General features: G+C 41.8%; 2 pseudogenes; both read left to right on the top strand.

Moving 5' to 3' along the window:
- LOC117718977 (proliferation-associated protein 2G4 pseudogene) overlaps positions 1-11,946 on the top strand; it is a 30,693-nt pseudogene extending 18,747 nt beyond the window's left edge.
- Positions 11,947-21,267: 9,321 nt separating this feature from the next.
- LOC117719248 (ral guanine nucleotide dissociation stimulator-like) lies at positions 21,268-22,060 on the top strand (annotated as a pseudogene).
- Positions 22,061-25,707: the final 3,647 nt, after the last annotated feature.

Genomic DNA, 25,707 nt, shown 5'->3' with positions numbered 1-25,707 from the left:
TATCAAGGAATGTCACATCCAGTGGTCGCCTCAACAGGAAAGGAAGATTGAGTTTGAGAGAGTAAGGGACCAGGTACTTCCTGCATGTTTCCTATTGAGTGATATCACCCTGCTGTCTACATATTATTTAATTTAGTGGCTTACAACCCTCTGTGGAGGGTATCCATCCATCCATCTGTAATAGACTAGCAGATGAAGAAATGGTGCTGAGAGGGTACCCACTGGTGAAAGTAAAGCCTGGAGTGGTTCCCAAGCTTATGACTCCATTTTCTTTATTATCAGTTCCTTCATTTTCTTAGGCAAGAGTCTAAGCAAAAGTTAGTCCCAGACTCAGAAGAAATCTTACCAAAAGCTGCCCACAATGTAGCCATATACATTCATATTAACTTCTTTCTCGCCTCTGAAAGTGACTAACCATAAAACTCTAATGGGTTTGGAGAATGGCATGTCAAGTGTCAGGCAAACAAACATGCGGCAGCACATATAAGCAGCTCAAGGCAGAAACTTCCTCTCCAGAATTTTCCCTGCACTTGATGATAAAGCCCAGGAAAAAAAACCAAAACAAAGCAAAAACAACAACAACAAAAAAAACAAAACCTAATCCCTGGTGCACATACCTCTGACTTCTTCATTTTATAGACCAAATGGCTGCTAGCAAGTGGAAAGATTTGCTCAGGGTTGAGAGTTGAATCTCCCCATAATGATTCTCAGTTTCTTGTCTGTGTTGCTCTGTGTTGCCAGGACACTGGTGCCTAAGAACCCAATGCACTCAGATCACTATGCATGTTCCTCTCAGTCTCAGCACTGATGAATACAGGAACAGAGCCCAGTCTGTAAGTTCAAAGTTGATTGTAAATAGATCACCTAGATATTCTGGGTCTTATCTCTATGCAAATAACCACCACGGGATGGGGATGGAAATAAACTCACTGATGAATCTTTGAAGGTTATAAAAGAAAAATGATGAAAAGTTCATTTTATAAGTAACTCAAGACCCAGAAAGGAAATGTTTGGAGCTCAGGATGCTTCTGTATGGTGGGTGTGTCCAGGAAAGGGGATGCTATTGGTTTCTGTATATCTGCTGCACTGAAGCCCACAGCTGGGCTTTTGCCTTCATTACTGCAGCCTTTTCCAGATTTGAGGGTTGAAGTTTTTCTTTCAGTCTCTTGTATTTTTATGTCTTTCTAATTTGTGACCAAGATGCCTCAAGCTTTTAATCCAGGCCCAAGACTCTGGAGAGTACCTGGTTCATGAGCCTGAGGGAAAGGCCTTGGGCCAAGCAAAAGAGAGAAGAGATAGGACCTGCTTCTGGCTGACCTTCCTGCTGAGGTCCACTGTGTTTTGAAAATGCATTAAATTCTTTCCAAAGAGAGAGTTTCCATTTTAGTTAATAAACCCCCTCAAGGAAGGAAATGGAGCAGAGCACGTAAACAGCTCATGACTGAAACATTTTTGGTTATTTTTTCCCTCACACTTGCTGATAATGGAAGAGGAACCAAAAGAAATGTTTGCTTCTGTGCAAGGGGGAGTCAAGATCCTAAGCATGTTTTGGCATCCTCCTTCGGTGTTTGAAAATGCAGCTCCAACAAGTCTTTCAATGTATACCTACTATGCACATAAAACTATAAACAGAAGAGGAAATGGGAAATACTGCAGTGGACAAAGTGGGGGATTAACAAAAGGCCTTAGCTTTACTCTCAGCCTAAGTGATGGGATGGAGTACTCACCTGGTCTTTGTTCATGAGGACCCATGAGAAGCATGGCTCTCACCCTGAGCTAGCCTATCATGCAGAGCACAAAGACCACAAGCCTTGTACACTGAAGTAGACATACAAATGATTTCACTGAGCAACTGTTCCCTCAGGGGAAACATAAGCATTTATGAGTGAAAGTACCTGGAAGTGAAGGAAGAGAGAAGGAAAGCCAAAGGAGGCAATTTGAGCTGATGACTGGATAGTAACACAAACTGCCACTCTACTGCCAAAGGCAAGAAACTTCCAGTTAAAAGAGAGAGCAGCCAGAAGGCTCCTAAGATGAGAAATAGCCTAGTGTGAACAATGGAAGTATAGTGGAGCTGAAGCAGAGAGAGTTAGAAGACAATCATGAAGATGAAGCCAAGAGTATATGGCATTGGATTAGACCAATGGAAGCTCTTTTGGATGGCATGGGTGAGCCTTCTTGGTCACCAGTCTGTTGTTAGGCATGGTTTGTGTTGGGGGAAAAAGAAGCAAGTGTCTTCAATTAAGCAGCATGTGGAAGCAGAAGCTGGCATGAGGACCAGTCTTTTGCTCTAGGTACCCATTGGCCTTAACTGGAAACATTACATATGCTGCTGGCAGTATCTCACTTGTCAGGCTGTGGAAGGGTGTCCTGGTTCTTTGGTTGTAGTTGTTCGGTCATGCCTCCAGAACCTAGGCTCCTGACATGAGGTCTAATCTCCATTCAATCTGCACCCTTCAGTAACATAGGGCAAAGGTAGAGGGCTTGATTAACAGGCCTCAGGCCCTAGAGAGATTTACATACTAATGAGATACCTGAAGGCCAGAGGATGGAGCCAGTTAAGCATTCCTCCCCAGCACCTCCCCCCTCTTTCCCTCCCTCTTTAACTCAGGTCTGCCCTGGGTTTTTGGGGGGTGCATCCAGATCCATCCACCATCCATCATGCCAATAAACCCATTTTGGAAACCCAAGGACTTTCTCGTGTGTCATTGGGACCTCGCCAGTGAGGGACTGTGGAGAGCAGCCAGGTCTAACTTCCAGCTGGAGGAACCCAGAGCATTCCCAGCCGACTACCCATAGTCTTGCGTGAGGAGCCCACCCTGAGATTCATGAGGTGTTCTCCAGATTCACCTGTGTTCTCCAGCCACAGTTACCCACACTCACTTTCAAAGAACTAACCTAGAGATGCATCTTGATGTTTTAAAATTCCTCTCTGATTTGAGAGTGCAGCCAAGATTGTGGATCTGCACCAAAAGAGAGAGGAAAGATTTGGAGAAGAAAGATTCCTTACCATAAACAACACTCAGCTGCAGAACTCTGCCTCCCACTGGAGCCCAGGTACTCTGTGGAAGTTCATCAGCCCACCTAAAAACACCCACCCACTTTGAAGAAGATCCAGAATATATTCTCATTCCAGTGATGCTAGGCAAGGATCTTACCCTATGACCCACTGATAGCACAAGAACAAAGGTCCACACCTCTCTCTCCTATTGAACAGTACCTGTATGATAATGCCACCAAGAGATACACTGAATACTGGATTACAACCCACCCACCCACCCCCATCTGTAAATAAGAAAGCCTGAGATTTAAAAAGATAACTAACTTGTCTAAAGTCATCATCAGCTCAGAAAGAAATGGAGCCAGAGTACAATTTAGGGCTCATCAAAAACCCTGTTCCGTCCCTTACTAAAGGCTTCCTATACCTTGGCTATGACGCCCACAGTAAATCTTGCTTTTCTAAAATAGTTGAGTTTTTTGTTTTGGTTTCGTCTCTCTTTTTCTTAATCTAGAGGCCAAGACACTTCCTTTTACAAAACAAGCTTAGCTAGGTATCTAAGCTTCTTAAAACCAGGTCAGTCCCTCATCACACAGCCTTTTCCTAGGGTAATTTCAAGTGAATACTTAGAATTAAAAGCAAACAAACAAAGCTTGGAGAATTGCATGGGGGGAAAGCAAATGAAGTCAACTGTTTGCAGGCTGTGTCTCCCTTTGGTGTCAGCAACCCTTTCCTCCCTGAGCTGAGGTAAGGGGTGGGGGTGGGGGTAGGGGGGAAGGACTCCTTAACCCTGAGCTCTCCTGACAGGGTGCAGAGTTTATTTCACTTCAGATTCATGGCTCCTGCAGATCAAAGCTTTCTTTACATATTATGTTTTGCATAAAAAAGCAATAATGTGTTCTGCGAGGTCTGGGTTTTCCTTTCACTGTGCTAATGTTGTAAAAAAACCAATCTGACTCCTTACCCCGATGCTCCATGGCTATAAAGTCACAAATCAGGCGTAATGATGGTGCTCTCCTTAAGGACTCACCGAGGCATTTCATCTAGCCTGGTGTACCAGTAATGAAATTTGCATTGTGCTTACAGGACTGTTTTATTGATATAAATGGACTTTTGTACCCAAATGACTGAAGAGCTATTCTCCAACATAAGCATGGGGTTGGTGGGGGAGGCAACTTGATTTCTGCCTGGGAGCCCCCTCTGTAACCTTGACCATGATCCTGATGGTGGGAAAGGATGAAAAGAGCCGGCATTGCTGCTTTTTCCAGGAGACTTCTGTGTGCCTGACCTAAGCTGTTTCTTCTTTCTTCTTCTACCTGCTCTTTTACCATCTTGCCTGCCTCGGGCCGTACATTTTATGAATCTTCCTAAAGGATTTTGAGAACGCACCTATAATATATGGGAACTGAAAAGGTGAGACCCATCCCCAAAGCCTGCCCAGCCACAGGAACCCCAGGGATGCATGGATTTAGAATCTAATCACCTGTGATCAAATATTCAGAGGCTTCGAATGAAAAGCAGCCAGATATGAAAAGATCTGTCTATGAAGACCCCAGGTAGAAAGACAAACATGTGTAGATGTCTCTGAGACATGAATGACTACTACATCAGTAGTTCTTGCTATTGCCTGAACATAAGATCCAGCAGGGAATCTTTACAAATTCTTGACCCCATCTCTTCCCCAGGACAACTGTAATGGACTTTCTGAGAGATGAGGAAACTGAGGCCAGAAAAAGATTCAGACACTAATAAGGGAAGAGCATGAAGCAGGAACCCTGAGTACCACAGCCACCCCAACCTTTATCCAAGTAAATGAGTGACTGCAGGAGACCTTGGTATAGGAAGGAAGAACAAACAGCCAGACTCTGATTCCATGGCATTAACCAACCTCCTCTTCTGTAGGTCTTCTGGGACACATGCTCAGAAAAATTTTTTAGAATGGGTGCATGAACCAACAACAGGGTTGAAAGATACCATTTTTGCTCTCTAAACTATCCTGCCTTTTGGCCTCCTATGATCACAGTAAATCACTTATATGAAGCTTATTTTCACATTTCACCTTCTCTGTATTTGGGTCAGCAAGTTTCATGATTGCTGTTGGTTTCATGGCTGTCATGAAACTGTCACTGCCTAAGAAAGATCTCGATCTACTTACTTTTTTGTATGCGTCTCTCTCACTTTCCTTTTTTCCTCCCCACCCCTTCTTCCTTCTTCTTCAGCAGTGTCTAGAACTTAAGATTCTCCTACCTTAGCTTTCAAATGCTGGTGTTACAGAAGTATGCTAACACACTCATCTATGAATTGTGTGTGTGTGTGCATGTGTGCATGTGTGTGCACACACTTAGATATATAAGTGCACACACTTACTATATGTTTTCTGATATTTTTTCAATCAATAAAACACAAAATGCAGCCACTTTCCTGTATTGTGAGGCCTCAAATCTCATCTGTTTCCAATCTAACCGCCTTCCCAGGCCTCAAAGCTTCAGAAGTTTCCACAATTCTATTGTAGATTCATTAACAAATAAAAAAGTAGACAGATATTATGATTTTCATTCATCTGTTCACAGTGTGCTTACAGTCCAGGTCAAACCTAAGAACTGTCTGTTTACAGAAAACTACCCACATAGTGGATCATTTTCAGCACACTGTGATATACTGCTTATCTGGACAATAGGGAATCACAAGGTTCCTAAGCTCACTCAGTGGAGAGATGGTTGGGATGAAGTAGTTTGTCGAGCATGACATGTGGAAACCTTGCACTGTAAGGAGCTATAGTATATATTTACAGCATTCTGCCTAGCATCTCTTGCTCCATTTCAGCTTCTGCTATCTAAAGCATTTACAGCTGAGTGTTTATTCAAAAGAAGCTCCATTCCTCATATGCAAACTTGGCCAAACTCTTTGGCCTTGCATCTTTCATATCATCAACTGTTATGATAAGAATTCCTTTACTTCAAAGTAGGAAAGACTGGCCCATGCATTTTAACTTCAGAGCTCCCAGGTCCAGTGTGGCTCAGGAAGTCACATCAAGCTCTGCTGGTGGCACTAGTCCTGTGAGTTCTGTGAAAATACACCCTTCATAATATATGATTACTGAAAAAGTTTTTGACGAGAACCATGAAGACCTGGGGTTCCTCTCTAAGAGAAATGGAGATAGTATCAGAATCTCACAAATATTGTCCAAGTTTGGGTCTCTCTTGCTGTGATAAAACATTGACCAAATACAACTTGAGAGAGGAAAGGACTTGCTTGATTTAACATGTGCCAATCACAGCTCATCGAGGAAAAATAGGGCAGGAAGTCAAACAGATCAGGAACCTGTGTCCAGGAATTCAAGCAGAAGCCATGAAAGAACACTGCTCATGGGCTTTCTCTTCATAGAAAGCTCTTCATGTTTTCTTAAACAACTCAGAACCACCTTCCCAAGGCTCATACCTCTCACAGAACCTGTGACCCTACTTCATTCGTCCTTAAACAAGAAAGTACCCCCAAAGGCTTGCCTACAGGTCAATATGATAGAAGAATTTTCCCAATTGAAGTTGTTCATGATGACTTAGGTGCATGATCCTAGATTGTGTTAAGTTGACAAAAAAAAAATAACTAGCATAAATACTGATGAACAAAGAAACAGAAACAAGGCAGGCAGAAGGAACAAAATACCATGCACATAGGTTTGTTACCATGAACTCATAGCCTATGTCATAGCCAACAAAGCTAACGCACTGTCACAAAGGAGTTTTGCAGAGTCTCCAAGAGAAAGGGAGGAAATAGGTTATGATGCAAAGAGACCAGCAAAGTGGAGAAGGAATTGGATTGGATTCATCCAGATATATTCCCTAAGAACCTAAGATGATTTTTTTAGAAAAGTAAAGAATCATGATACCTGAAATCCAGTACTCAAATAACATCCACCTGGAAGAAATTTAAGATGCCTTCTGGGCTCTCATAGAAGTAAAAAGAGTCAATATATGAAATAAGATGAGACAGACTGGATTTGCGCTTGACTTAGGAAAGAACATTCTAAGAGTTGCACCATTCAAAGACAGCATGCCCTTGTTCTAGTTTGCTGTCTGCTGGTGAAAGAAAAACCATGGCCAAAAACAACTTATGAGAGAAAACCGTTTATTTCATCTTACACTTCTGGGTCAACATCTATCATTGAGGGCAGTCAGGACAGGAGCCTGAACAGAAATCACAGAGGAATAAAGCTTGCTCTTTTACTCATTGGATATCTCATAGACTAAAGCCCAGACTACTTGCCTAGGGTCTGTGCCACCCCCAGTGGGCTGGGCAGTCCCATATCAATCATCATTTAAGACAGTCTCTCATAGAAAAAGCCACAGGCCACTCTGATCTGGGCAATGAGATCAGATTCCTTTAATCCTTCAATGAGATTCCACTGACTCCAGGCTGTGTCAAATTGATAGTTCATGCTAACTAGGACAGTCCTCCCAGAAGCTGCTGAGTATTCAATCCGTGGGAGTAGACCATTATCAAAGACAGGCAAGCATTTTTAGGAGGATGTGGGATTCCATAACTTGGAAAGCTCATCCCAGCAAAGTTTAATAAGTCATGCTTTCTTACTCTGCTTCCAGCCTCACAGAGATCTAGAGTAAATAGACCAACGCTTCCATCCCAAGTTATTTCCCTTGAGTTTCTTTATCCCTTACAAAAATATCAACGGGTAAAAAGCAATATGAAACTGAAGACTATACTAAAAGAATGTGTGCAAACGTTGTGTAGTACATTTAGACTTGTTAAATGAATAATCAAAGCATGAGGACTTATTTTGCTAACACGGATAATTAAAAGAATCTAACATTAATTTAGAAGGAGAGATTGTTCTTAAATGAAACTGGAAAGCTGTTCCAGAACAGCTAAAATGGCAATGCCACACAGAGTTTTGCTGTGAGCAGATTAAGACTATTGCATACTACTGTTGGTCTCCCTATGAGTACTTCAGAAATTAGATTCTTTAAAAATGGTATGTCCACTGGAGTCTCACCATGTTTATGGTTTTGTGTTTTATGATTTAAATGATACATTTAGGCACTAGAGGGAGGCCTTGCCAATATTCATAGCTGAACTGTAATCTTCCAACAGGAAGTTTCAAGGCTGTTAGGATTCTACTCATAAAACATCTCATAAATCATTAATAAAACATCTTCACATATTAAGTCCTCTGGATGTTCATGACAGCCATATACTGGAAGGCAAAACTCTATCACTACTGCCAGGATCCCACTAAAGGTTATCACTCAGTGCATGCTTACATATAGTCAGTGTCTTGGTTGGGTATGAGCTGTGTAATGTGTAAAGTTGGGCAGCCCTCCCATTATCTGATTAGGTCAGCCTATTTCCTGTGGTTCACTCACCTTTGAGAAATGTCTTAGGAGGAAATACAACTTGTCTAAGGATGAGTGGAGAGCTTGGAGAAACTTTTCTTATTACAGGAAAAGGGATTCAAAGTGCTGTAGGTAGAGAGGGAGAAGAGCAGCCTCCTAGAGCTGGCTTTGTAGAGTCTCAGCTTGCTCCATGAGCCAGATTGGATCAGATATGAAATGCTAGGAGAAAGAGCTTGAGATAGTAACAAGTTCACACTAACATCTACTCTAATCTGTTTGTCCCTGGCCATCCTCTGATTTTTTTATGGATCCTAAAATGTGGACAACTATCCCACTTTACAGTAAGAAGCCTAGGGTATCTCTCTGGGTGTCTGCCTTTCCACAGCCCAACTCACCACAAGGTGCCAGAGCCTCCCTATTTTCTTTCCAGACCCTTAATATTGACCAGCACACCAATGATTTATTCCAATGAATGCGACCAGTTACTTCTCATTGAGAATTATACCCACACCCCTCATTAGAGTTAAAGTGACCCTTTGGACCCTCCCTGTATCCCTATTCTATTCACCTCATTTAGATACTAAATGTTGCATCCCTGTTCACCTGCAGCTGGGCTGTTGGCACAGCACACTGAGCCTGTATCATGTGTTCACAGTCCAGAATTTTACATGTTTCTCCTGCTATATACTCTCTCAGTGGTCAGCCAAGGCATTTCTTGCCAAAGGGAAGACTTCTTTCTCCAAAAACTAGGTTAGCAATTTAGTAACCACAGATATCATGTCCCCATTAGTCACTCCTGTAACAGCAATGGAATTTCAGCTTTCACTCCCTGAGTTGGGATGAAATTATTGTTTTATTTTCCTCTGAGTTGAGAATTAACTTACAAGGATTTAGGAACTGTGTGTAACTTTGTTCCTTCATATATGTTCAGAAAAATGAACATATGGGCTGGTGCATTATAGGAATTGATAAAATGGTTTTGGAAATCATAATCATGAAAATGTAAACTGTAAAGAATATAGAGTTGACTCTTAGTGTCTGTGGGTTTCATATCCATGTATTCATTAATTTTCTAAAATTTTTAAATATCTGTGTATTGGATATATACAAACATGTTTTTCTCATTCTTGTTCCCTATGTGGTTATCATTTACATATCACTTGCATTGCATTAAGTACTATAATTAATCTAGAGATAATTTAAAGTACAAAGGGGTTTATTGTAGGTTATGGGCAAATACTATATCATTTTATATAAAATAATTGAGTGCCCACAGTTTTTTGGCATCCATGGGAAAGGAGCATGTTGGAAATATCCCACCAGAGACAGAGAGGGAGAACTGTTAAGGAGTTTTAATGAAGTGAAATGAGTGGCAGCAATAAGTGAATAGAACTGACAGAAGTCATTAGATAACTAGATGCCACAGCTCCATTGGGAGTGGAGTCAGGACAGGAGTTGGATGTGGACAGTGGGCAAGGTGATGATGCTGCACAAGGAGATGAGGTTGGAATCTGGAGGTTCGGGATGCATTGGCTTCCCCAGCTGTTGTAATAAATAACCACAAATTGAGATTCTAATAACAGAAATGTTTCCTTCTATAGTTCTGGAGGTCAGAAATCTGACATGTGGTGCTAAAAGAATTGGTACTAACTATTCCAAAATAGTGTATTAAACAGAGTTCCAGTGGAAACAGCCCAGTAGAGTAGATACATGGATGGTAGACTTTATGGATAGATAGGTGATAGATAATAGATGAGAGAGAGAGAGAGAGAGAGAGAGAGAGAGAGAGAGAGAGAGAGAGAGAGAGAATACATAGATATACAGATATGGTTTGGGTTTCAGGTGTCTACCACGGGCTCATGTTTTAAGCACTTGTCCCCCAGTTTAGGAAAAACTTGATAGGCTAGGGAACCTACCAAATGTCAGGACCATATGACAAGGTGTTTTAAAGTGTATACCAATCCCTACATCCTTTCCATTTGCATTAATTCCTATTATTCTATAAGATAAGCATCTGATTTAACTCCTAGTGTTATTTGTCTGGCCTGCTCTATTATGTCTTATCCACTCTGATGGACTGAAAACCTCTAAAGCTGTAAGCTAAAGTAAACTCAAGATGTTAATTTCATAGATTGTGGTCACAGTGATTGCAAAATATAAGACATGTAGGTATCGGAAGATAAACAGATAGATAGAAAGAGATGATAAATAGATGATAGATAGATGATAGATAGAGATTGTAAATAGTTGATAGAGGTTGGGCAAAGATGAGCAGCAGGAGCAAACTATCTCTGAGGACCTGGTCATGATCAAGTATAAGATTGGGGGGGGGGGCGCAACATTGCCAACTGGGTGCTCCAATCATTGGTGGAAGCTTCCAGCTCGGGTGTGTCTGTAGTGTCTGTACTGAGCTTGTGTGAGAAAGGTGATGCCATGATTATGGAAGAGACAGGGAAGATCTTCAAGAAGGAAAAGGAGATGAAGAAAGGTATTGCCTTTCCTACCAGCATTTCCGTAACTAACTGTGTGTGTCACTTCTCCCCTTTGAAGAGTGACCAGGACTATATACTCAAGGAAGGTGACTTGGTAAAAATTGACCTTGGGGTTCATGTGGATGGCTTCATTGCCAATGTGGCTCACACTTTTGTAATTGGTGTAGCTCAGGGGACCCAGGTAACAGGGCAGAAAGCAGATGTCATTAAGGCCGCTCATCTATGTGCCGAAGCTGCTTTATGACTGGTCAAACCTGGAAACCAGAACACACAAGTGACAGAAGCCTGGAACAAAGTTGCTCACTCATTTAATTGCACACCAATAGAAGGTACGTTGTCACACCAGTTGAAGCAGCATGTGATCAATGGAGAGAAAACCATTATCCAGAATCCTACAGACCAGCAGAAGGAGGAACATGAAAAGGCAGAATTTGAGGTACATGAGGTTTATGCTGTGGATGTCCTTGTCAGCTCAGGAGAAGGCAAGGCCAAAGATGCAGGACAGAGAACCACCATTTATAAACGAGACCCCTCTAAACAATATGGCCTGAAAACGAAAACTTTACATGCCTTTTTCAGTGAGATGGAAAGGCGTTTAGATGCCATGCCGTTTACTTTAAGAGCATTTGAATTCTAAGAGAAGAAGGCTCTAATAGGTGTGGTAGAGTGTGCCAAACATGAGTTACTACAGCCATTTAACGTTCTCTATGAGAAGGAGGGTAAGTTTGTTGCCCAGTTTAAATTTACAGTTCTACTCATGCTCAATGGACCCGTGCGGATAACCAGTGGTCCCTTTGAGCCTGACCTGTACAAGTCTGGGATGGAGGTCCACGATGCAGAGTTGAAGGCTCTTCTCCAGAGTTCTGCAAGTCGAAAAACCCAGAAAAAAGAAGAAAAAGAAGGCCTCTAAGACTGCCAAGAATGCCACTAGTGGAGATTTGTTAGAAGAGAATGGAGCTGGGGACTGAGGTGAGTCCCCTCCCCAGCTTGTCATTCCTGCCTCACCCCCTCCCACCACACCCCAGGCTCTGTCAAGTGCAGTTCGTCTTCTCCACCCAAGACTACCAGCAGAGCGGGGGTCTTCTGCCCTCATCTCGGTCCCCCACCCACCTACTCCTTTCAACAAAAAACCAACTCCAACTGACTCTGGTGTTGGGAGGCCAGGCTTCCCAGCCACCGAAGACTACTTTTAGTAGAAAAAAAAATTGAATAATAAAATCAGGAGTCAAAATCCACCATACTCAAGCCCCTCTTTCTAGCCTTTTCTACTCTGCTTGGTCAAGGTTTATGGCCCTACTATAGGACAGAAAGGAGGCGAAGTTAGCCACAAACATTGAAACCTCAGCCGAGATTCTTATGTCACTGGTAGCATTTCTCACTCTTGGGGTTTTTTCTGTTCCCCCTGTCTGTCATCAAGTATTTAATCTGCCCTCAAAGAGGGCCTGTGGCAGATTCCTGTGACCTGCTTAGTTAGGCAGGGTATCTGCTTAGGCTCTTTCTATTTCTAGAAGCTGAATTCTTCATTAAGAAGAGATTTTTATCTATTGAATGGATCCTCCTTTGTAAAACTTTGAGTCATTTTTGTTCTGTGGAGTTTTTCAATCCTTCCACCTATTTTCACAAAATTGTAATTCATGCCAACCATGTTTCCTGCCTCTGAATCCAGTGCATTTTCCCTCACTTGATTTTAGGCCCTATATTGAAAATCCCAGTGGGTTTTTGTTCCCTGTTTAAATTGTTTTGTGTGTATGGTAGAATGGAGTTGGTTTGAAACAGGGTCTCACTAGCTCCAGCTGGCTTCAGACTATGTCAACCAGGCTAGCCTTCGGAGAGCCACCTGCCTCTGCCTCCTGACTGCTAGAATTAAAGGTGTGCACCACAACACCCAGCTACCTATTTCCTGTTCCCTCCCTTGAAAGAAAAACCATGAACCAGAGGAGTAGAGAAGAGAACTGACTTTCTGAATCTGTGGATTTGGATGACTTGCTGGGGGTTTTTAGAGAAAGGTTACCATTTATACCTCTGGCATGCTGTCCCAGGGAACCAAGGCTGAGGTTTTTGAAATGGCATGGCATTAAAATAAGTTTGAATTTGCTCACAAAAACATAGTTGATAGATAGGTAGATAGATGGATAGATCGGTGGGTAGACAGATATAAAGTAGGTTGATTAATCAAAGATAAAAGACTGATAGGATTATTGATTGGTAGATAGATGATAAATAGCATAAAAGATAGATACATAGGTGTGTAAATAAATGAATATACTGATTGATAATGAATTATTAGCCTGCATGATAATGAAGACTAAGAAGTCCCCCACAATCTTCTTTCTGTTAGACAAGGGCTTGCTAAAGCTCAAGGATGAGGGGCAGAGAAACAAGGGCACAAATAGTGTAAGTAGTAGTCTAAGGACAAAGGAAGATAGATGTATCTATTCATGCAGTCAGGAAAAAACAAACAAATTTATCTTCTTCCACTTGTTGGTCTAGTCTGGACCCTTATGAGCTGGACAATATCTATGCACACTGAGAGTTGCATATCTGCCATACCAAGTCCACCAATTCCAGTGCTGAAATCTTCCAGAAACACTCACACAGGAATAATGTGTTGCAGATTACCTATAGCCAAGTGGCCTATTCAAGCTGACACACACACACAGTTGCGCTTCACACAGAATCCACACTGCACACATCTTCCAACTTCTCTATGTTGTACCTGTCTCCCATCTTCTCACTGCACTGCACCTGTCTCCTAGCCTCTCTGGTCTGCACCTGACTCCTAGTTTCACCGTGCTACACATCTCCCACATGCTGCACCTATCTCTCAGTACACATCTCTGCTCTGCACCTGTCTCCCAGTTTCTCCATGTTGCACATTTCCAGCTTTTTTGTGCTGCATGCACCTGTCACCCACTCCTCTGCTCTGCACCTGTCTCCCAGCTTTTCTGCTCTGCACCTGTCTCAGCTTCTCCATGCTGCACCTGTTTTCTGGTTTCTTTGTGTTCTACCTGTCTCCCAGCTTCTCCATACAGCATGTCTCTCAGTTTTTCTGAGTTGTAGCTGTCCTATCTGCTAGCCTCTCATAGTCTCTAAAGTTCCATGGCCCTACTATATTTGCAGCCGCAACACTTTTGTAGCTGCCTCTATTTTCAGATTACCTTCTCCACTGTCTCTGTGCCGCAAATATCTCTGCCCTTTCTCTAATAGGAACATATGCCACTAAATTTAGACTCACCCACCATCTAAGATAATCTCATTATTATATTCTGAATTTAATGATACATGTAACATCTTCATTTCCTACTTAAGTTACAGGTCCTGAGAGTTAGGTCATGGATATATATTCTTTGGGGGACACAATTGAGGTCATTCTGTAATGTGCTCTCAATTTTTCCATATTGTGTAAAATGGTTGATTTTAGGCTGTTCCTTGCCCTAAGAGATTCCACTTTGAAACTGCTTTCAAGACAAGATGACCCTGCATGTTGATGGTAGACAGACAGCACAATTCACAAGATATAGACTTATAAACAACTTATTCCTAAAGGTAAAAAGAGCACCAATCTATAAATTTATCAAAGTAAATTTGAACCATATGAGCATATGGGCATATTAGAATTCTAAGAATAAAATCAGACCAGAGAAGTTGTCAAATGTACCATACTGAATGAAGGATGTAACACCCTCACCTGGACCCCTTAAATAGGGGGTCTTCTGATACTAAAATAGGAATAACCATACTCTCACCCTCTGCCATCTGACTATGTGATGTGTGTATCAAGCGCTGAATGGAAGAAACTCCTGACTGTCCCAGAGGCTTCAACTGCATGCAGTTCCCAATACTGATGTGACCTACTAAACTGCCACTAATCCATATATCTGGACACAGTTTCTACCCTTCCACCTGTTCATAAGTCTGGACTCCAACTTCCAGTTTTCTCTTTGAATCCTTTGCTGTCCAGCACCTCAGTTCTTCAAGTCAACTTGGTGTGGAAGTCCAGTTCAAGCCTGACCCTGAGCCTGACTCTGCAAGGATACCTTCATCAGATCTCCAGCAGGGTTCATTCTCTAACTCCCACTTGGTATCTCTCCCTTTCAATTCCTTTGTGCTTGCCTTCCACTTAGGCCTCTCAGAACATAGTGAACTCTGCTTCAGCATCTTTAACCGCTTGTAGTCAGTCTTTAGCCCACTTGTATACAGACATACAGATATATTTGCTAGGCAAAATGTAATGTGTGATGCAAGAGTTAATAGTAGCAATTAAGATGAATAACTTGTGTTTATCATAGCCTGCTATGAAGGAAAATCAGGACTACTCCGAAAAATTGACTCAACAAAACCAACATAGCTTGTGAATTTATTTCTATGCAATAGGTATAACACTGTGTAAGGATAAAAGTATGTCATTCTCTATTTGACATAGAGTACTCATGACAAAATTCAACCTACTGCTCAAGACATGTGAGCATTTTAATTTGTGGGCTGTTGTGTTCCTCCTGAAGTCGTGGCATAAGGAACCACCTGTCTTGAGATCATTTATCATCAGAGTCAGTGAAGAGTAGGACTAAGATGCCAATGTAATCAGATGGCCTACCTATGAGATGCAAAAAGAACTCTACTGGCATTAATACATTTTAGTTAGGCTGAAGAACTATACCCCCCAAAACTAAATCAGGCTCTTTTGCCTAGTCAATTCATATTGCATAATACATGAATTCCATATAGTCATCTCACTACTATACTTTATTCCTAGCTGGTATTCAGAATAAATCTGGCATGGCTTTGTCCACAAGGCCATATCTTTATTCCCACAAATAACTTTGGCCTGTAGTCTTCATAAAAAGAAGAAATCAGGGTGCTGGAGAAATGGATCACTGATTAAAGGTACTAAATGTTCTCCCAGTGGTCCTGAGTTCAATTCTCAGCAACCACATGGTGGCTAACGACCATCTATAATGTAATCTGATATCTTCTTTTGGCATGCAGGTGTACATGCAGGTAGAGTAAGCATAGACATAAAAATAAATTAATCTTAGGAGGAGGAGAAATAGGAGGAAGAGGAGGAGGGGGAAGACGAGGAGGAGGAGGAGGAGAAAGCAGTGTAATGGGACTGCTAAAAATAATGTAAGAATCACAGAACTCTCACCCAGGTCTCCGGTCATTAATCTTTCCTCCCAGTTTTATGTGATCAGGTAAAGTGTTAGAATACAGAAGGAGTTAGAAGGTTAACTGAAGGGTGAACTCCACAAAGTCAGTGCCTTTGCCAGAATAGAGTTGTCTAGTAATATATCTGTTTTGAGAAACCTGTGATCCTGTAAGCAATCTCTCATCCATGCCTCTGGAAGCAGGTTTAGTAATTCATTAGTTCACTTCATGATTCTTGTGTGGACCTGTTTCTTTGGTCTGTTACCATCTGCCCTATCTGTGGTGAATAGACATCTCCTTTGGGAAAAACATGAACATGTACCCACTGAACTGTTGGCAGAGCGTTTGATTTTAATAACTAGAAAAGGAAATATTGGTTCAACAGTTAGGTATAGTCATGTTTTATTCAGGCGTTTACTCAGTATGGCCAGCAGGGTACAAAGGTAACTCAGCAGGTTAGGTTCTCTCCCCCAGGCAAAGACTGCAGTATGGGATTCACACTCTCATTGCTGTTGACAACTGAGACTAAATCATATTCTGCTATAAAGATGTGAACTGGACATATCATGGTTGGCAAAATTATGGTCTTGATTTTGGGGGTCTCAGCAATGCCCTCATCTCAGTTGTAAAAAACAAAGATACTGTAGGCATTTCCAATATCCCCTTGAGACAAAATTTTCTCAAGTTGAAAGCTACTGCCAAAGGTTATAGAGAGAACATTGGATGAATTCTATAAGCAAGGTCTATCCAGTGCTGAGCATGTAGAAGCAAAGTGGGAGAAGGAAGAGAGCCCTTGTACTATGATGAAGGAAGAGAGGGTGAAGACAGCAGATACTAAGTCTCCAGGCTGTGATAGGTGCACAGCAGGTGAAGAAGATTGCAGCATCGAGATCCTGAGGGTCTTTGAGTGTTGGGCTGAGGTTGAAGCTATCTAACAACTGATTCAGAGCTGCTTTAAAATTTAACAAATGGAATATCCATTTCCATATCCAAATATGAAAAAAATCTACCAAGCTGAGACTCAGATGAAGCATGTCTGCTTACATATCCTGCAGTAATCCAGAGTCTGCATCAATTAAGCAGCATGAGTACTCTCACACGTACTCCCGAGGTTAGGCTGACACTGTGGACATCCTTGGCAACAGATGGAGTTAAACAAAACACAGCCCCACGCTGTTTTAAAACACAAGGCTCTATATACCAAGCCCAGTTCTTTTGCCTTCTTACTCCCTGCAGTATTTGATTTAAATGCCCGCTTTTGTACTAACTCACTAGAATAATTGACATCTCAATATCTTCCTCCCTTTGTCACTTGTTACTAAATATATGTTCTCTCCAGTAAAGTTTTCAGATTGACTGCTGCTGACAGACAACACAGATTTCAACATTTACACAGAAGTTGTCTGTCAAAAAAAAAAAAAAAGGTTGTTGGGTTGGGGAGGATACAAAGGGGGAAATTGCCCTATTTTAGGATGTCTCTTTGCTTAAAATGCAGGAAAGAGGGGAGAGAAAAATCTCTCTCGTGCATAACAGCAATTTATGCCAGGATGCACAGTCTTGCTGGAGAAGTTGCTAAGCAACTGCCTGGCAGCATGTCAGGGGCAAAGGGAGATGGAAGAGAAAAAAGACACTAAGGTCTGGGTACTGCAGGACATAGAAACCTGCCATACACACCACCCTTTTCCTTATTTCCTGACAGCTAGGGCATATTGAGAGGTTACTTTGTATCTGTATCTCTGAGAGAGAGAGAGAGAGAGAGAGAGAGAGAGAGAGAGAGAGAGAGAGAGAGAGAGAGAGACTATCCCAAAGCACTGGTTGGAATATAGCCATTGCTGCTGGCATTTTGTCTGCCATCTTGTATAGCTGAGCCAGCTCAAGCTTTCAAGTCAGATACAGCCTGGCTTCTCAGTCTGCAAAGGGGTGAATATATCTCTAGCTGCATCATAGAACCATGGTGTGACCATTATTATGATATCCAGCTCTTCAGACATTCATTTCTCCAGGTGATCAAAAAAAATTATACCCATCTTTTCTGTTTCTTGAATTTACCCCCAATAGAACTGCCTACTCCAGGTACAGGGGCCATATCATCATCATCTGTCATTACCTCAGTGAGGTGTTAACGTGGACTGTCAACTTCACTGGGTCAAGAAAATCTAGGTTATTAGTGACGGAGACTTTTGGACATGTCTCTGAGGGTGTTTACTGAGAAAATTAACTGAGAAGTGGAAATCTTCATCCTCACATGGACTGGAGTCTTGGGCTGAATCAAAGGGAAACAAAGGAAAAACAACATAATAGCCCTTTCTAGGCTTCCTCTGCTCAGACTCACCTTGTGACAGTCACAGCCATAATCTATTCCCATCATCATGCCATATGACCATGATTGACGGTTCCATTACATCAAACAAAAGCATCCTCCCTTAAAAATCTTTTTCTCAGGGATCTGTTCATAGTTTCATGTAACTAAGACAACTTAGGGATAAGGATCCCACCTAGCAGGCAACAGTATAATCAGCAAATGATTTCATCATACCTTACCTGAAACAAGACCCTTAGTGGGTTTGTCAAGACCTTTTATTTCCACATGTTTTCCCTGGTTTCCAACAGGTCTTCTTCCCACTTATTCAATACAAACACAGTCTTCTTCATTTTACCAGCAATTCAGCAAATCGAATCTTTCTCCCTGAGTGAACCAAGATTTCCAAACCATTGATTGTTGCCTCTCCCTTTCCATTCTGAAACTGAAGTCTATCCCAGCCTCCGCTCTGAAAACCCTATTTGGTTTTATATGTGCAACTAATCTTCAAGTAGAAAATATTTAAAAAAAAAAAAAAAAAAAATACTGTATAAGAAACACTGTGGAAATCCCATCAGGAAAGAGCAAATTTCCCAGGAGTGCTGACACACCTGAGAGCACAGGTGTGACCACCACTTCTGCTCAAATACCTGTCCCAAGAGTGACCTGCCCAGAGTCATCAGTACACCAAGAAACAGCCAGGGACAGGATCCTTCCAGTATCTATCTGCACCCTGGAGATGACCCTGTGCCACAGCTCTCCGTACCCAAATTCTTTCTGGGGAGAACTGGTCTATGCATGCTGGCACACAAGCTTATAGGCAGGAAAAGCCACAGTCAGAGACAACAAGACCAGCTAACACCAGAGATAACTAGAGGATGAGAGGCAAGGAAAAGAACATAAGCAACAGAAACCAAAGCTACTTGGCATCATCAGAACCCAGTTTTCCAACAGATTGGGAAAAGATCTACCAATCCTATGTCAGATAGAGGGCTAATATCCAATATATACAAAGAACTCAAGACTCTTGCTCTTCCTGTCTTACCTTCTTCCCTCTCTTCTTTCTCTCCCCATTCCTCTCCCCAATCTCTCTCTCCACATGTATATGGCCAGCCTCCCCCACCCCCACACTTCTACCTTTTTCTGTCTCTACTCTCTCAACTCCCCCCATGCCCTACATAAACTATTCTGTAAAAAAAAAAAAAAAAAAAAAAAAAAAAAAAAAAAAAAAAACTCAAAAAGACTCCAGAGAACCAAATAACTATTAAAACAATGGGTACAAAGCTAAATAACAAATTCTCAGCTGAGGAATATTGAATGGCTGAGAAGAACCTAAAGAAATGTTCAACATCCTTAGTCATCAGGGAAATGAAAATCAAATCAACCCTGAGATTCCCCCTCATACCAGTCAGAATGGCTAAGATCAAAATCTCACGTGACAACAGATGCTGGCGAGGATGTGGAGAAAGAGGAATACTCCTCCACTGCTGGTGGGACTGCAACCTGGTACAACCACTCTGGAAATCAGTCTGGCAGTTTCTCAGAAAATTGGACATAGTACTACCTGAGGAACCAGCTATACCACTCCTGGACATATACCCAGAAGGTACTCCAACATGTAATAAGGACACATGCTCAACTATGTCCATAGCATCAATGTTTATAAGATCCAGAAGCTGGAAACAACCAGATGTCCCTCCACAGAGGAATGGATACAGAAATTGTGGTACATTTACAGAACGGAATACTACTCAGCTATTAAAAACAATGACTTCATGAAATTTACAGGCAAATGTGTGGATCTAGAAAATATCCTGAGTGAGGTCATTCAGTCACAAAAGCACACACATGGTATGTATTCACTGATAAGTGGATATTAGGCAAAGAGCATGGAATACCCATGATACAACTCACGGACCACATGAAATTCAAGAGGAAGAAAGTCCAGAGTGGATGTTCCAGTCCTAGTTAGAAAGGGGAACAAAATAATCAAGGGAAGTAGAGGGTCAGAGGGACTTGGGAGGAAGAGAAGAAGGGGGGAGGAGAAAAAGAGGGGAAAAATCAGGTATGGGAGAAGATGGAGGAGTTGTACAGAGGGTCAGAAAACTGAACAGAGGTGTGTAGCAATGGGGGATGGGGAACTGAAGATAGCCACCAGAAAGTACCAGATGCCAGGAAAGCAAGAGCCTCCCAAGATCCCACAGAGATGGCATTAGCTGCAGTAACCCACAAAATGGAAGGAGAACCTGTTGAGACCATATCCACGGGTTAGGCATACATGGCTTCCTGGTTGAGGGATGGGGCCACCCACTCATCTCCAAATTTTTAACCCAGAATTGCTTCTGTCTAAAGAAACTACAGGGACAAAGAGTAGAGCAAAGACTGAAGGAAAGGCCATCCAGAGACTGCCCCACCTGAAAATTCATCCCACATGCAGACACCAAACCCAGATACTATTGCAGATACCAAGAAGTGCTTGCTGACAGGAGCCTGATATAGCTGTCTCCTGAGAGGCTCTGCCAGATCTTGAACAATACAGATGTGGATGCTCACAGCCAACCATCAGACTGAGCACAGGAACCCCAATGAAAGAGTTGGGGTAAGGACTCAAGGAGCTGAAGGAGTCTTATCTGGCATCAATGGGAGGGAAGGGCCTTGGGTCTGTGAAAACTTGATGCCCCAGTGTAAAGGAATGTTAGAGCAGTGAGGCAGGAGTGGGTGGGTAGGTAGGGGAGCAACCTCATAGAAGCAGGGTAAGTGGGGATGGAATAAAGGGTTTGCAGAGGGGAAACCAGGAAAGGGAGTAACATTTGAAATGTAAATAAATAAAATATCCAATTTTTAAAAAGTCCTGTTGAAGAAGGGACAGTAATGGAATCACCCTATTGACAATGACCTAACAATGCAGAACCTTGGTAACTAGGGAACCCACTGCTTAGAGCAAGGCCTGCAGGCTCACTTGTCAGAGATACAAGAGGGGACAGAATGTTCTCTTGCTGTCTTCAAACAAATTGAGGCTCAGGCCTCAAAAAAGATAACAGGGAAGGCCACAGTGATGTCTGGAGGCACCGGTTCACTCTTGCCTTCAACGCCTGTGACCTTTTTCCTGAAAGGAAAAAATCTTGACCAAGGACAGCCAAGACAGGACCACAAAGATCAGGATGAGAATGTTTCTGCCCCACAAGACCCAAGGGAGCCCCATAAAGAATCGAGCATTAGTACAGAGACTGTGGTTAAGCTGGTGAACAACCTGGTGCCTTCTCTGCAAGAAGAGAACCTCTTCTTTGTCCCTGTTTTCTAGTCCACATACTGACGGTTTGGTACCCCCCTACAGATACTGGACCTGCTGTTTCTGAGGTATTCGAACTTTAGCCCTTATTCTGAAGAGGATGAACAAGTAAAGATCACCCTCTGTAGCTTCATGGACACATAGATGGACAGGAACCCTGAGAATTTTGTGAGCTCTCAGATCTGTTGATTCTGAAATACCTATAGGCCTCGTTCAGTGTGTATTTGGCACACTCAGATCTTATTTTTCATGTCAATAGGATCTTGACCATGTTGCAAGAAAAAGAGGCCAAGGATTCATAGTCTGAGGATGAGGAAGACTCAGATCCAGAGATTCAATGGGTGTAAATCAGCAGGGAAAACAGCAAATCTACAGCCAGACCCAGCTTGTGCCATCAGAGCTGGAGCATACACAAACCACCAGAAATTCTGTGACACATGCGTAGCTGCAGCCAGATGTGTCAGGAGCAGTCTTGCCATCCATCACTCCTGAGAGCACCTGTGGAAACTGTCTCAGCATGTCTGTAGATACAGTATATCTTTCAGTTATCTCTTGCTTGCTACAGTGGGTCTACCTATTTAGAGAATGGCCCTGTCAGCTCCTGTTATCAATTTGGGTCTGTCTAATATCTGTGCTGCTGCTCTTGCCCCTCATAGGCAGCCCCTGACTTCAATCCTGCAGCAGTCCCAGGCCCACAGCCAGCCTTCCCCTGCCCTGGAAAATAGCCTTTTTACTCCTGATCTTTTCAATGTTGTGTTTATTTCAAGTATTGGTTTTAATAAATTTTAGTGTTTGTTTAAAAAAAAAAAAAAAGGCACTGTGGCTCACCAGAACTATTCAGAGCTGTCCATTGGAACGTCTCCTAATCCAAGTTTTAAGATATATAACAGGTTTGTCCCATTAAGAGACTAAGACATATCTAACAAAAGAAACAACTCTAGTCAGGCATGTATTATATGCCTATAATCCTAGCAGTCTTGAGGGTGAAGTAGGCAAATCCATGAGCCTAAATTACATAGTGATTTTGAGAACAATATAGAGAGAACAGGTCTTAAAGAACAAAAGAAAAAACAACAAAATACTCAGCTTTATCAAAATAAAAAATTCCCTATGTATCAGTTAATAAATTATCTATCATAAAGAATACAAACTGTTTCCTCTTTAGTCAAATTTCATCAAACACGGACTATGTGTTTGTTGCTTTAGAGAGTGTGTAAATATTGTATATTCTTTTACTCTCCATTCATATGTGGATTTATTCAGTATTAGACCACAGTCTAGTTACAGTGGGTGTTCACATGTAGACACTATAGGATAGCATATGTTTGGCTGAATTCACGTGTCCACTAGGCCATCAACATCTTGGTAAGCACATGCTTAGGTCTCAAACTCTGCCTGGCAAGGTTGATGGCTTTATCCTTGAAGAGTACAAAACAATTGATTCCTTGTTGGTAGGACTTGGTTTCATTGTGTGCTTACTCAATCCAGTTTATCATATTGTTTATATAGTTTAACTCCACAAGGTCAGAAAAGAAAAACACCAATTATACACCATTCTTTATGTCTTATTTTCCATCTATATTTGCTCATTTTAATCTTTGTAATAGCTGTCAAGGGCAAGAACTGTCACCTTTGCTTTCAGACATATATGAAAACTGATCTTATAATTTACCTGTAACCCATCAGGGGCAGAGCCAGTATCAAGAGTAGGATTTCTCTGCATATACCGTCTAATACACGTGCCTCAATCAGGCCTAAAAGACAGTTCTAGATTCTAGGCACACAAATAAGAAGAAAGAGAACTCAGTGGGGGAAAAAAGTACTAAAAAGTAAAGCCATGAACATGTATTAGGGAAATACTGAGGTGCTTGCATGGCAAAGCAGAGTGTGGACAGGGAGATGCTTTGAAGAAAGAGGGCTTTGGGAGGGGAGAAAGAGTGTTTACAGGAGGTGAGACAAGAAGGGTTTGTTTTGACTTTCAGTTTTTGGTTTTGGGGATTTTGTTTTTCAAGAGAACAAGAGGGAGTAAGGAGAAATGAGAAGAGAATGTGAAGCTGTGTGAGGGGAAAGGATATCATCAAAATACATTGTATAAAAATTGTTTAATTAAAAAGTAGAAAGTAATAGCAGTTGTGAGACTTGAAACCAGATTGAGGGAGATGGAAAGGGATGAGCAGAAAGGTCAGGGAGGACAGGAGAGGGCAGCCTGGAGAAAGATGAATAAGAAAGAGCAAAGTATGACATACATGCATGAAAATGTACTAACAGCTTCATCATTTGCCTGCTAACTGTAAAACTGTAGGTCAAGGCTGATAAAATGGCTCAGCGGATGAAAATACACACTACCAAGACTGATAACCTGAGTTAAACCCCAGTCCTCAAATGGTGGAAGGAAAGGACCAAATCCCCCACACCTATACATGCACAAGCATGTGTGCATGTACACACACACAGAGAGAGAGAGAGAGAGAGAGAGAGAGAGAGAGAGAGAGAGAGAGAGAGAGAGAGAGAGAGAGAGAAATGAGAAATAAATAACTTTTCCAAATTATACCTACAAAATTTTAAAAAGAAAATGGCAAGATATTCAGCCTTGTAGTTCCATTATCCTTGAAGCCATTCAACAAAAGCAATTTTGCTTTTGAATACCAGTTTTGTAGAGGTGAACCTAGGAAAGTGTACATACTTTGCAGTGCTCTTTTAAATTACCCATAACTCCTAACACACTCACCACTGATCCCTACTGAGTTCCTACTGTGTTATTGCTCTGAACACTTACAAATCTACCTCTCTCTATTTATCATGAATAACTTGAGTGTGGTCTTGCATTTCGGATTATCTCCATAAAGTCCATTTTTGGTAGGATGCTCCATCCATGTCAGGTGCTCATCTTACACTGTCTATGAGTGAGGTACTAAATCTGTGGCATAATTAAAATAAACCATTTCTCATTTCTATCTAAAACCTCAGAAGGCTTTGAGACATCTGCCTTATCACTTGACGGTAAACTCCCTTCTGAAATACACAGCAGGGCACATGGCAGGTAAAGTTTTACTGAGCTCAAATGATTTGGAGTACATGTCTGAATTGGACTTCTCTGGGAATGGCATCCCACTGAAAGCAAAAGAGAGGCTCTACTGCCAGATTGGAGGAAATCAAAAAGAAATCTGAGTTACTGCCACTAATTGAGCTGTCCTAAATTATAGCTATCCTTCATGCATTGGGAGGAGAGGAGGCAAGAGTGAGAGTTTTATTTTTAACAACTGCACTTTCCACGAGAAGTGTGGCCCCTATTTACAGCAACAAATGGAATTTGTTCCAAGGAGATGGGGCTGAATTATTAAGCTCAAATAATTGGGTCCTTAGTTCCTGGAGTTGGGAAAAGGAGTGCGCTGTGCAGCACAGGGGTGGGGAAAGTACCATTCATTCTGAGGTTTTCATCATTTAAGATAATAATTAGTGCAAGATAATGCGCCTGGGTAGCCAATTTCGACTCTGATTATTTGCTTGAATGTGGTAATTGCGTGGTTTTGTTTTGCTCTCCCTTCAACACACTTCCTAAAGTCCTTGTGATGTTTTAGGGGGTTGGGGGACTCATTATTATCTCTCAAAGTAACTATAGAAATATATAATTGGATATTATTCAGGGAAGAAGAACTTAGGTTGCAGGAGGACTTCATGCAGTACATTCCATTTAACTATGCAAAGACTTGTTCTTATTGCAAGTGAAGCAGAATTTTCCCATTGACTTTATAGTTCCATCTTGGGGGACTGTATACCACCTGTTTTCTGCCCCTAACTCTGGCCTTTACAGCAACTGGTCTCACATCACTAAAGACTAGGGGAAGGAAACCATGATGCTCTGTGTCCTGTGGATTTATACCTCATTTCTTTATTGCTAGTCCCTGCTAAGTGTCTTCTCACCATTAGAATGCTTGAGGATACCAAGCGCAGAGGGAGGGAGGGGAGCAGGGTTGGAGTTAAAATATGAATAGTTATTCATATGCCTGATATATAATAAACCTAAAAGATAGGATCCATGATCTTGTCTTCAGGTAAAATCTCAAAGATCCAGGTGACTCTGTGTTTTCACTAATGGATGAAATGATGTCATTTGCTTGGCCCCCAGAAAAAAAAAT

The sequence above is a fragment of the Arvicanthis niloticus genome, chromosome 13 (assembly GCF_011762505.2).
Source record: "Arvicanthis niloticus isolate mArvNil1 chromosome 13, mArvNil1.pat.X, whole genome shotgun sequence".
In the NCBI taxonomy this organism is placed as follows: Eukaryota; Metazoa; Chordata; class Mammalia; order Rodentia; family Muridae; genus Arvicanthis; species Arvicanthis niloticus.
The sequence above is the reverse complement of the archived record's forward strand: the minus strand, read 5'-3'. Positions and strand labels throughout refer to the sequence as shown.